This window comes from Callorhinus ursinus, unplaced genomic scaffold, assembly GCF_003265705.2.
Source record: "Callorhinus ursinus isolate GAN/ISIS: 27379988/994484 unplaced genomic scaffold, GSC_fseal_2.0 scaffold78, whole genome shotgun sequence".
NCBI lineage: Eukaryota > Metazoa > Chordata > Mammalia > Carnivora > Otariidae > Callorhinus > Callorhinus ursinus.
Window position 1 is genome coordinate 2,658,596 of NW_027397140.1, and position 13,599 is coordinate 2,672,194.

General features: G+C 36.1%; 1 pseudogene; it reads left to right on the forward strand.

The window, feature by feature from the left end:
* The first annotated feature begins 10,884 nt into the window (after positions 1–10,884).
* Positions 10,885–11,855, forward strand: LOC112808818 (ribosome production factor 2 homolog pseudogene; annotated as a pseudogene).
* Positions 11,856–13,599: the final 1,744 nt, after the last annotated feature.

Sequence of the window (13,599 nt, forward strand, 5' to 3'; positions counted from 1 at the left end):
TTCCAGGATTTTGACCTCTCAGGTCCTCACCCTTTGGTAGCTCTGAACTCAGTTTTTATCTCATTAGTCCTGTGAGATGTCTGAAAGCTCTTTTGGTTTCTTTGTCTCTTAACAGCTTCTGTTCAACTTCACAGACTCAACCCACACACAGCTTATAAATCATCAGTTAGGCTGCTTTAGAAACAGACCATGAGATAAGTATTAGAGTAAAAGTTATTTATTTGGGCAGTGCATCCGACACTGGTAGTGGCATGGGAAATTTATATAGAGAAAGGAAAATAGCTAATAAAAATCAACCAATTTAGTCAGCTGCCATAGTAGACAATTGGGGCTGAATTCTTCAGGGATACTGTGGAAAGTGGTGCAAAACACATTATCTCAGAGTTATCATATTCAATAGTTGAGAGATCTGGAATCTTTTTATACTAACTCCCAAGGGCTATTTTGGAAGGGAGGCAATGTCAATAACAATCCCTGCCTCCAATGTATAGCTTGTCACCACTTAGAGCAGCATTCTGAGGTTCCAGAATAAAACAGGTCATCAGACTTGGAGATGCACATATTGGTAACAGGAAGTCGGGGAGAGCACACTAAAAGGCTGACAGATGGGACAGAACAAACATAGCATAGAAGGTCATGTTTCTCTCAATGAATTTGTCCTCTTTCCAGGATTTTGGCTTTTCAAATCCTGGCTACCTTAATTGCTCTCTAGTACCCTCTCAGATATATTTTTTCTATTTTTATCCCTTTTTTTTCCCTGCTGTTCTAAGTAGGAGGATTGGTCTCTTGAAAGCTAGTCAGTGATAGCTGACAGTGGAAATTTGGGTTATATTTTGGACCCTAGAAAGTATTTTACTGAATGATTTATGGGTCTGGGAATAAAAATATCTTTTTATTGATTTGGAAGGTGGATAACTGTTACCCAATTTGTACCAGTTAAATTGAGATATTTTTAAGACCATCAAGTAAAAAACATGCATTCATTGGTAACTCATTTCCTTATTTGACTGATATATTAAATGTATGTTCTTTCCAGTTAAAATGTTTTTGTTCTTTATTTATTTTTTCATGTGATTGTATATGAAAGATTAAAGAAAGAGTAAATTCTTCTTCAATATCATCACACACAATTTATTGATAGAATTACTTTAAAAACAAAATGGTAAGTGCTAAATAAGAGAAGATTTTTCCCAAATCTTGTTGTTTATGCTTGCAGAATTTTAACATTCCCCAGCTTGACTCCAGACCACAGTAGTGCCCTGTTGAATGATTCTGGTCTCTAACTTGCTGAGAGCTGTGTTCCTTTCTGATACTGCTGTTGGTGTCAATTCTCATGTTCCCTGAAGCATTTCCTCACAGTGGCTGAGTTTTGCTAGTTAGTGACAAGTGTCAATGCACATCTTCCCTTGTCCCTGAAACTCACCTCTCAGCTATTTCCCTGATCCCCAGGAAAGCTGCTCATCACCCAGCACATTCTATCAGGACAGAACCTGCCCAGCATTAGATTACCAATCAGAGATTCAAAAGTGAAAGTTTCCATGGACTGTCAAGGCCCACTATACAGCCATCATGGTAAGTTAAGGAAATGTGGATCAAGGACAGCATTTGGTAGAACAGTCATTAAGCATTTTTTATCACACATATTAACAGTAAAATAATGAAATAAAGCCCACATACATTTCATTCTTTATAAAATACATTAATACAGATGAAATTTTTTTAAGGTCAAAAAATCCTCTAGTCCTGGGGTGCCTGGGTGGCTCAGTTGGTTAAGTGACCGACCCTTGGTTTAGGCTTAGGTCATCATCTCAGGGTTGTGAGATGGAACCCTGAATCAGGCTCCAAACTCAGCGGGGAGTCTCCTTGAGATTTTTTCTCTACCTCTGCCCCTCCGTCTCATGCTCTCTCTCTCTCTCAAATAAATAAATCTTTTAAAAAAATTCTCTAGTCCTCTAATCCTCCTCCCTGAAGTGGAGCATCTTGCTGACTTCCTGTGGAAACTATTAATATAGACAAGAAGAAAGCTGGATACCAGGAAATCCAAAGGCACTGTAACTACAAGAGTGTCATTGCAAAAGTAGCCCAAGGTCAGTCCTTGGAATGAAAGTGACAACAGGCAGAGAGAAACCAGTATGTGCCACGTTCCATAGGACGTGATCATTGAATTAGCCCCCACCCCCACCCGCGCAGGACAATATCCAATTTCAGAGGAGCTTAACTAAATCCTGTAAGCAGAATGGTTAATGAGCAGCTTCAAACCGAAGTGGAATATTTAGAGAATTAGTATAGTTTCCCAGAAGCAAATCCAAATATATCCTGAGCTTATACTGAGATAGTTTCTTTGCCTTCAAAACCTCACGTTCAATGCAATATGTCATTGGCTTTGCAGTTATATTTATATCTGCTGTACAACACCAAAAAACGTAAGGTTGAATTTCCTCTCTATTGTGATGCAATTCAATCTAATTTTACGTAGAGCAGAAATGAAGTATAATATGACTTTAGATTACATTGTTTAGATAGGATGAGTCAAAATCTGATATTGGATTTTGCAATCAATCCTATTTTGGGAGACAAATAAAGGTATGGGTGGTAGTTATAAATACTACCTGAGATTTCCAAGGGAAGTTTGTGTTCAAGCTTCTCTTGTGCAGTGTTCCTCACATCATACATGCTTGGTAGCAATAGCCCTGTGAGATGCCATGAATGTGTCACCAATATTTGTGTTCCTTTTAACCACTGGCAAAATCCAGTGCAGGGTCTCCTGTATTTATCAACTCCACTTGTAAATGTCCATGAAGATGAGAAGCATAGTGTCACACTCTACCTCCTGACTCTTTTCTTATTAAATGAAATGGAGAGCATCAAGTAGCTTCTGACTTATTTATCTTTATTATTGGTGCTTATCTATTAATATCATACAGTAGCCACAGCTCCATTTATGGCTTGTGTGCATCTGACACACCATGACAAAATTTGGGTGAATGTCTGGTCTCAACCTTAGAGGTGTGTATTTTATCCTAGAAGTACTTGCTTAGTCCTAATTTGAAAGTTTGTGTATTTGTCAAGATTATTAAAAAAAAAAAAAGATTTGTGATTATCCTAAGTTTTCCTATCTGAATTTTTCCCACTTCCAGTCCTTCTGTAAATTTTGCACCTGAAAAATCTAAAAATAAGAGTTTTGTGTAGGTTATATATTTAAGAGTGTTAAGAAATTAGTCACAAAAATTTAAGGTGTTTTATGGTCCCTACAGCAGGTCTCCCTACAATACATGGTCTGGATTATCTCAGGAAATGTAAAGGAACAATGGAGAAAGTGTATCCCACACAGCAGCATCCAGGGTTGTGCTGAGCAGCAATTTATTAGTATATTCTACCTAGAGACTTTAGTGGGCTCAGAACTGAGATCACTCAGAGAGGAAAAGCCAGTGAAGTATCCCTTATGATCACCCAAATATCCACCTGGAGTAATTTCCAGACCTTGGTGCAAAATGGATAATCCAAAGAGAGTTTGTCAGGCTGGCTGAGTTGAAGAGCAAGAATCAGAGTTCTGAGAAGCTAAGGTTACCATAACTTGGAGACAAGAGTCTCAGAGCAGAAGCACGTACACAGAAAAAGAGGTTCAGAGATGTGGTACATTTTTGTACATTTGAGTCTTTGGTTCAAGGTACATTTTATCTTTGGCTCAACATCATTCTACATATGCTTTGAGTAAAACCCTTATATGGCCAGGCAAAGAAAAATGTGCAGAAAGACTCAAACAATTCTAAGAGATTACAAACAGCCAAGAATCTTTTGAATTACTAATATCCACAGTGAAGAAAACTCCTTAAATACGTGAGATATTCAGGAGACTCTAGAAATACAATGTCTTAATTATAGGGCTAAATTAGACCTAGAGGAAAATCCACCCTAGATCCACCATTATAAAAGCTTAAAAGCAAGTCTTGAAAGTGTCAAGTACATCCATGGAAGCCAGCCAGAACAAACTACATCAATCTTTATTAGAATATAACAAAGCTAGAACTCAAAAATGTAAAATTCAGGGGCCCCTGGTTGGCTCAGTCGTTTAAGCATCCAACTCTTGATTTCAGGTCAGGTCATGATCTCAGGGTGGTGAGATCGAGCCCCCACATTGAGCCCACATCAGGCTCAGTGCTAGGCATGGAGTCTGCTTAAGACTCTCTCTCTCCCTCTGCCTGTCTCCCCAAATCACTCTCTCTCTAAAAAAAAAAATGGAAAATTCATAATGTGGTATTTTATTGTGTGTAAATTATACCTCAATAAAAACTGAATTTAAAGAAAAAAGTAAAATATCTCTATATCAACAGATAATGAATTTGGTAAAATATAATACTACCTCAATTAAAGAAATGTAACAATCTGGTAATAGGAGATAGCTTCCTAAAGTAGATAATGGATCATACATTTCTACTAACATTATAGATAATAATGAAGCAATAGACACATTCTAAGTTTAAACACTGTGGTTAGGCTTAGTCTAAGGATTTTACAGATTTCATAGTTAACAACATTGCTTTTTATTACATTTTTTATTTTATTTTATTTTTTATATGCAATTCCTAAAGTTTTATTTATTTTTTAAATTTTTTATTGTCATGTTAATCACCATACATTACATCATTAGTTTTTGATGTAGTGTTCCATGATTCATTGTTTGTGCATAACACCCAGTGCTCCATGCAGAATGTGCCCTCTTTAATACCCATCACCAGGCTAACCCATCCCCCCAAATCCCTCCTCTCTAGAACCCTGTTTCTTTTTCAGAGTCCATCGTATCTCATGGTTCGTATCCCCCTCAGACTTACTCCCCTTCATTCTTCCCCTCCTGCTATCTTCTTCTTTTTCTTTTTTTTCTTAAAATACATTGCATTATTTGTTTCAGAAGTACAGATCTGAGATTCAACAGTCTTGCACACTTCACAGCGCTCAGAATAGCACATAACCTCCCCAATGTCTATCACCCAGCCACCCCATCGCTCCCACACCACCACCACTCCAGCAACCCTCAGTTTGTTTCCTGAGATTAAGAATTCCTCATATCAGTGAGATCATATGATACATGTCTTTCCCTGATTGACTTATTTCACTCAGCATAACACCCTCCAGTTCCATCCACGTGGTTGCAAATGGCAAGATCTCATTCCTTTTAATGGCTGCATAATATTCCATTGTGTATATATACCATTTCTTCTTTATCCATTCATCTGTCGATGGACATCTTGGCTCATTCCACAGTTTGGCTATTGTGGACATTGCTGCTATAAACATCGGGGAGCACGTATCCCTTCGGATCCCTACATATGTATCTTTGTAGTAAATACCCAGTGGTGCAATTGCTGGATCGTATGGTAGCTCTATTTTCAACTGTTTGAGGAACCTCCATACTGTTTTCCAGAGGGGTTCACCAGCTTTCGTTCCCACCAACAGTGTAGGAGGGTTCCCCTTTCTCCGCATCCCCGCCAAAATCTGTCGTTTCCTGACTTGTTAATTTTAGCCATTCTGACTAGTGTGAGGTGGTATCTCATTGAGGTTTTGATTTGGATTTCCCGGATGCCGAGCAATGTTGAGCATTTTTCCTGTGTCTGTTGGCCATTTGGATGTCTTCTTTGGAAAAATGTCTGTTCATGTCTTCTGCCCATTTCTTGATTAGATGATTTGTTCTTTGGGTGTTGAGTTTGATAAGTTCTTTATAGATTTTGGATACCAGCCCTTTATCTGATATGTCATTTGCAAATATTTTCTCCCATTCTGTCGGTTGTCTTTTGGTTTTGTGGACTGTTTCTTTTGCTGTGCAAAAGCTTTTTATCCTGATGAAATCCCAATAGTTCATTTTTGCTCTGGCTTCTCTTGCTTTTGGCGATGTTTCTAGGAAGAAGTTGCTGCGGCTGAGGTCGAAGAGGTTGCTACCTGTGTTCTCCTTTAGGATTTTGATGGACTCCTGTGTCACGTTTAGGTCTTTCAACCATTTGGAGTCTATTTTTGTGTGTGGTGTAAGGAAATGGTCCAGTTTCATTCTTCTGCATGTGGCTGTCCAATTTTCCCAACACCATTTGTTGAAGAGACTGTCTTTTTTCCATTGGATATTCTTTGCTGCTTTGTCAAAGATAAGTTTTTCATAGATGGCTTTTATGATATTGAGGTATGTATCCTCTATCCCTATACTCTGAAGTGTTTTGATCAAGAAAGAATGGTGTACTTTGTCAAATGCTTTTTCTGCATCTATTGAGAGGATCATATGATTCTTGTTCTTTCTTTTGTTAATATATTGTATCACGTTGATTGATTTGTGGATGTTGAACCAACCTTGCAGCCCAGGAATAAATCCCACTTGGTCATGGTGAATAATCCTTTAATGTACTGTTGGATCCTATTGGCTAGGATTTTGGTGAGAATTTTTGTATCCATGTTCATCAAGGATATTGGTCTGTAATTCTCCTTTGTGATGGGGTCTTTGTCTGTTTTGGGGATCAAGGTAATGGTGGCCTCATAAAATAAGTTTGGAAGTTTTCCTTCCATTTCTATTTTTTGGAACAGTTTCAGGAGAATAGGTATTCATTCTTCTTTAAATGTTTGGTAGAATTCCCCTGGGAATCCATCTGGCCCTGGGGTTTTGTTTGTTGGGAGATTTTTGATGACTGCTTCAATTTTCTTAGTGTTTATAGGTCTGTTCAGGTTTTCTATTTCTTCCTGGATCAATTTTGGTAGTTGATACATTTCTAGGAATGCACCCATTTCTTCCAGGTTATCTAATTTGCTGGCATAGAGTTGCTCATAATATGTTCTTATAATTGTTTGTATTTCTTTGGTGTTGGTTGTGATCTCTCCTCTTTCATTCATGATTTTGTTGATTTGGATCATTTCTCTTTTCTTTTTGATCAGTCTGGCCAGGGGTTTATCAATCTTGTTAATTCTTTCAAAGAACCAGCTCCTAGTTTCGCTGATCTGTTCTACTGTTCTTTTGGTTTTTATTTCATTGATTTCTGCTCTGATCTTTATGATTTCTCTTCTCCTGCTGGGTTTAGGCTTTATTTGCTGTTCTTTCTCTAGCTCCTTTAGGTGTAGGTTTAGGTTGTGTATTTGAGACCTTTCTTGTTTCTTGAGAAAGGCTTATTGCTCTATAATTTCCTTTAGGACTGCCTTTGCTGTATCCCAAAGATTTTGAACAGTTGTGTTTTCATTTTCATTGGTTTCCATGAATTTTTTTTAATTCTTCTTTAATTCCTGGTTGACACATTTATTCTTTAGCAGGATGCTCTTTAGCATCCATGTATTTGAGTTCTTTCTGACACTCCTCTTATGATTGAGTTCTAGTTTCAAAGCATTGTGGTCTGAAAATAGGCAGGGAATAATCCCAATCTTTTGGTAACGGTGGAGACCTGATTTGTGACCTAGGATGTGATCAATTCTGGAGAATGTTCCATGGGCAGTAGAGAAGAATGTGTGTTCTGTTGCTTTGGGATGGAATGTTCTGAATATGTCTGTGAAGTCCATTTGGTCCAGTGTGTCATTTAAAGTCTTTATTTCCTTGTTGATCTTTTGCTTGGATGATCTGTCCATTTCAGTCAGGGGGGTGTTAAAGTCCCCCACTATTATTGTATTGTTGTCAATGTGTTTCTTTGTTTTTGTTATTAATTGCCTTATATAATTGGCTACTCCCATGTTAGGGTCATAGATATTTACAATTGTTAGATTTTCTTGTTGGATAGACCCTTCAAGTAGGATATAGTGTCTTTCTTCATCCTTTATTACAGTCTTTGTTTTAAAATCTAATTTGTCTGATATAAGGATTGCCACCCCAGCTTTCTTTTGGTGTCCATTAGCATGGGGAATTGTTTACCACCCCCTCACTTTCAATCTGGGGGTGTGTTTGGGTCTAAAATGAGTCTCTTGCAGACAGCATATTGATGGGTCTTGTTTTTTCATTCAATCTGATAGCCTGTGTCTTTTGATTGGGACATTGAGCCCATTTGCATTCAGGGTAACTATTGAAAAGTACGAATTTAGTGCCATTGTATTGCCTGTCAGATGACTGTTACTGTATTTTGTCTGTGTTCCTTTCTGATCTATGCTGCTTTTAGGCTGTCTCTTTGCTTAGAGGTCCCCTTTCAATATTTCTTGGAGGGCTGGTTTGGTGTTTGCAAATTCCTTTAGTTTTTGTTTGTCCTGGAAGCTCTTTATCTCTCCTATTTTTAATGAGAACCTAGCCGGATATAGTATTCTTGGCTGCATATTTTTCTCGTTTAGTGCTCTGAAGATAACATGCCAGTCTTTTCTGGCCTGCCAGGTCTCTGTGGATAGGTCTGTTGCCAGTCTATTGTTTCTACCATTGTAGGTTACATATCTCTTCTCCCGAGCTGCTTTCAGGATTTTCTCTTTGTCTCTGAGCCTCGTAGTTTTTACTATTAGATGTCGGAGTGTTGACCTATTTTTATTGATTTTGAGAGGGGTTCTCTGTGTCTCCTGGATTTTGATGCCTGTTTTCTTCCCCGCATTAGGGAAGTTCTCTGCTATAATGTGCTCCAATATACCTTCTGCCCCCCTCTCTCTTCTTCTTCTGGGATCCCAATTATTCTAATGTTGTTTCATCTTATGGTATCGCTTATCTCCTGAATTCTGCCCTCATGATCCTGTAGTTGTTTCTCTCTCTTTTTCTGAGCCTCTTTATTTTCCATCATTTGGTCTTCTATATCGCTGATTCTCTCTTCTGCCTCATATCCTAGCAGTTAGTGCCCCCATTTTTGATTGCACCTCATTAATAGCCTTTTTGATTTCAACTTGGTTAGATTTTAGTTCTTTTATTTCTCCAGAAAGGTTTCTCTAATAACTTCCATGCTTTTTTCAAGCCCAGCTAGTATCTTTAAAGTCATGATTCTGAACTCTAGCTCCGACATCGTACTAATGTCTGTACTGAGTAGGTCCCTGGCAGATGGTACTACCTCTTGTTCTTTTTGCTGAGGTGATTTTTTCCGTCTTGTCATTTTGTCCAGAGGAGATTTTCAGTACGTGGTCGCGTTTCTGTTCTGAGAGTTGTTGGTATTCTTTTCTTTGACCTCCTTTTGAGTTCGTAGGTGTTCAGAATGGTTTGATCCCTATTCAGCTGAATTCCTCTTATTACATTTTTTATTTTTAAGAATATCTTTTCATGTTGCTTTTTTCCAGTGGTTAATTTTTTTATTACTTATTATGTTATTATCACCGTACATTACATCATTTGTTTTTGATGTAGTGTTCATGTTGACTTTAATGGAACCACTTTCCTTCTTTTTTCCTTCTTTCCTTCCTTCTACCTCATTTAGTTTAATTTTGTTGTTCTCTTTAAAAATTTATTCACTTGAATATTTAGCTCCCAAATTTTAATCCTTTTTATTTTCTGATAAAGTGATTTAAGATAGAAATTTTATATAAGTGGAAGTTTTGGGGGGATAATTTTATAATATTCTCTTATTTCTTAATATATGATTATTTTAGCTATAATTTTTCTTAGTGATTTAATATTTAGGTAAAGAGATATTTTGGCTATCTTTTAGTTATTAATTTGGAATTTTATTACATTGCTTACTGCATATTGATTTCTACTTTTAAAAATTTCTTGACAATTTCCTTATGCATAATACACAATTTCTTAGACTGGTCTGTGTGTGTTTGCAAAGATTATGTTGGATATATATATATACATATATATATATACATACATATATGCCTATATATGTTGTATTTTCACCAAGATATTTAAATTTGTCATCAAATCTCCTATATCATATTTATTCTGATCGATCTTTATTATTGATCTTTATTATTATTGCTTTATTATTTACTTTAGGTACACACTATATTAACACCATTAGAGAAATAAATGAGGAAATAAAACCTATTTTACAAGAATATGTTGTAGATGACTCATTTCCAAGTTATCTATTTATTGCTTATTTTTCAGACAGTGATCCTAGAAATAAGGTATACAATTATCCAAATTAAAAAATAATAAAAGTGATAGACTAAGAAGCAGAATGGTCACAACTAATAAATGAAATATATGTAACATATATGTAATATATATTATTAGTGAAAAATATATATATAACCATATATTAGTGAAAAAATATACAAACATATATATTACATATATTTCACTCATTAGTTGTGACCACTCATTAGTGAAAAAAATGTATATTTAACCATATATTACAAAATACACCATATATACAAAAATTCATGGTGTATTTTTACTTTTCATCAATGTTAAAAATTTACTTTTCTCCAGACAAATAGCATGACAATAGCATAGAGAAGTAGTTAAGATACTGAGTGTCAGAGACAAAGATGTAATTCAGTAACTAGAAGGACAGATTTGGGTACTCAGTAGTTGCTCCAGCAGCATTCACCACTTTAAACATTAGTTTCCTCACACATACCATGGATGTTATAAATACACCCACCCTTACACATTATTAGAGGGTTTATGTGAAGTGAGACACTGTATAAAGAACAATGATCTCAATACCAGGCATACAGGAAGCACTGAATAAGTATTAATCACCAGTCCCATAAACTATTTGGCAAAGATTTGTCTTGAAAGTTTCTCAAAAATCAATAAGAAAAATACAAAAATATTGATAGAAAAATGAGCAAATGAATAGCAATTCACAAAAGGAGAATAAAGAAGAGTATAAGCATATGGATAAATATGTATGTAATAAACATGTAATAATAATCAATAAGTGAAATAAATAAATAACAAATGTAATAACAAAACAAGTTAAAGCTATAATTAAAATCCATATATTGCATATAGCAATATATAGAATATACACTGATAAAAAATGCAATCTCTTGTTTCCTGGAATTCGCGTTGTGGTAGCCATGGACACTTTAGATCGAGCTGTAAAGCCCAAAACGAAAAGAGCCAAGCAATTCCTTGAGAAGAGAGAACTGAAACTCAGTGAAAATATTAAAAATACTATACTTATTAAAGAGGGAAATGCCAATTCAATTGTGACACAAGTACTTAAAGATGTGTATGCACTGAAAAAGCCATATCAAGTTCTGTATAAAAAGAAAAACATTACAAGACCATTTGAGGATCAGACATCATTGGAATTCTTTTCAAAGAAGTCAGATTGTTCTTTATTTATGTTTGGCTCCCATAATAAGAAGCGGCCAAATAATGTAGTAATAGGTCTTATGTATGACTACCATGCACTGTATATGATTGAATTGCATATCGAGAAGTTTGTCTCTCTAAAAGATATTAAGAATAGTAAATGTCCCGAGGGAACAAAACTCATGTTAATATTTGCTGGTGATGATTTTGATGTAACAGGAGACTACAGAAGGCTAAAAAGTCTTCTTGTTGATTTCTTCAGAGGCTCCACAGTACCAAATATCTGCCTGGCTGGTTTAGAGTATGTTCTGCACTTCACTGCATTGAATAGGAAGATTTACTTTTGAAGCTGTAAGTTGTTGTTGAAGAAATCTGGTTGTAGAACACCAAGGATTGAATTGGAAGAGGTGGGGCCCTCATTGGATCTGGTTCTGAGGAGGACACATCTGACATCAGATGATCTTTATAAATTATCTATGAAAATGCCAAAAGCGCTCAAGCCAAAGAAGAAGAAAAATGTCTCCCATGATACTTTTGGTACAACTTATGGAAGGATTCATATGCAGAAGCAAGACCTAAGCAAACTACAAACCAGGAAAATGAAGGGGTTGAAGAAGCGACCTGCAGAAAGGATAACGGAAGACCAAGAGAAAAAAATCAAAGAGAATTAAAAAAACCTGATGGAACTTAGCCAGTGACTGTAATGTTATTGTAGTCTGTTTACTTAAGAGAATTATCAGTCAAAAAAATGTAATCTCTTTGGTTCAAATGTGAAGAAAAGACACACTCACTTATGCTTGAAGGAGAGAGCTGTCAGCTGCTTTCTGGGGCACAGAGTCAATACTTTCTGGGAACCTCAGCAAGAGGCTTGCCATTTGAATTGACACTTCCACTGTTAAAACCTCATCCGAAGGAAACAAGTAGACAAGATGAAAGTGATGTTTTAGAAGTTCTTACCTCATAGTTTTGTTATGGTTAAAAATTGGAAATTATTGTATAACTAATCATAGGGAATAAGTTAAATAGATTATTATATAGGAATTACTATTTAGTCACCAATAATGATTTTGAAGTTTATTAATTTTTGGAAATATGTTAATAATGTATCATTTAGTTTATTATGAAGCCAATTGCAAACTCTCATTCTCCCAGAACAACTTGTATATTCAAAGTGACCCTTGAAAAAAATCAACAATATACACTAAAATGATAACAGTATTATTTTTTGTTGGGTAGAAGTCAATCTTATATTCTTTATTATTTTCCTACAGTGATATTTATCATTTGCATAATTTTAAAAGATTAAATAAGGAAAAATATATTAAAAGATAAAGGATCTATATACATTGTTAATTACTGGTCATAATATATGACATTACCATTCATTTCTTATCTTCCAATTACCAGCAAAATGATACATGTTTTAAAGTTTGATGATGCCTAGGTCACTGTCTTAAAATGCATGATGATTACTACTGTGGCAACAAATAATCATATTGTTGTCAAGTATTTTGATAGGTAATATTTTTTTTGAAGATTTTTTATTTATTTATTTGAGAGAGAGAGCATGAGTGGGAGGGGACAGGTGGGGAGGGAAGAGGAACCAGACTCCCTCCTAAGTAGGGAGCCCTGGGCCCGATCCCAGGACCCCAAGATGATGACCTGAGTGGAAGGCAGACGCTTAGCTGACTGACTCACTTAGGTGCCCTGATAGCCCATTCTTGATTACCATTTCTCAAAATATAGAAATCAATGTCAGTAGATCAATACCTTATATTAAAAAATACATTTTAAGGGTATCACTTAGAATTATAACTGAGATATAGAAATATGAGAAGGACATCTTTAGACAGTATAAGCAAATTTGCAGATTGCTTTTAATAGAAACATATGACTTCTTATGTCAGCCCTGACATGTAAAGGAAGTTGGAAGTAGTCACTGTCATTTTTCCAAACAAGAAAAATCTGAACAATGTGTAAATTCACAGATTCTTTTAGAGGCATCAGAGAACTGAGGTTCCAGGGCAAGCCACTACCCTGAAATCCAGAGATACAGAGTATAAGAGTCTATGAAGAGAAACAGCTGAGACCTGCATCTTGGAGCAGAAGCCACTGTTGCCATAATCTACCTGGAACACTCAAAGAGAAATTTGGATCAATTGCTGGAGACCGAGTATGGAATAGAGTAAGATTGAAGGCCTGCGGAGGATCTGAGGCACAGTTTGGGGGTGATTCACACTTTTGTGGATTTTACCTCCCGAAATGCCACCCAGTTCTCACAGTGCAGATCTGAGAAATATTCCCTAGTGGTTCTGCCATGAGGAAGGGAAAATTAACTATGCAAAATATCTCCCAGAGCCTTCTCTCTAACAAAGGGAGGCCTAGTTTCCAAGGACAATTTTCCCTGAGCCTCATACCACCCTTATCACCCTGAGATTTGATCACAATACTATGAAATGCTTATTTCCCCCCAT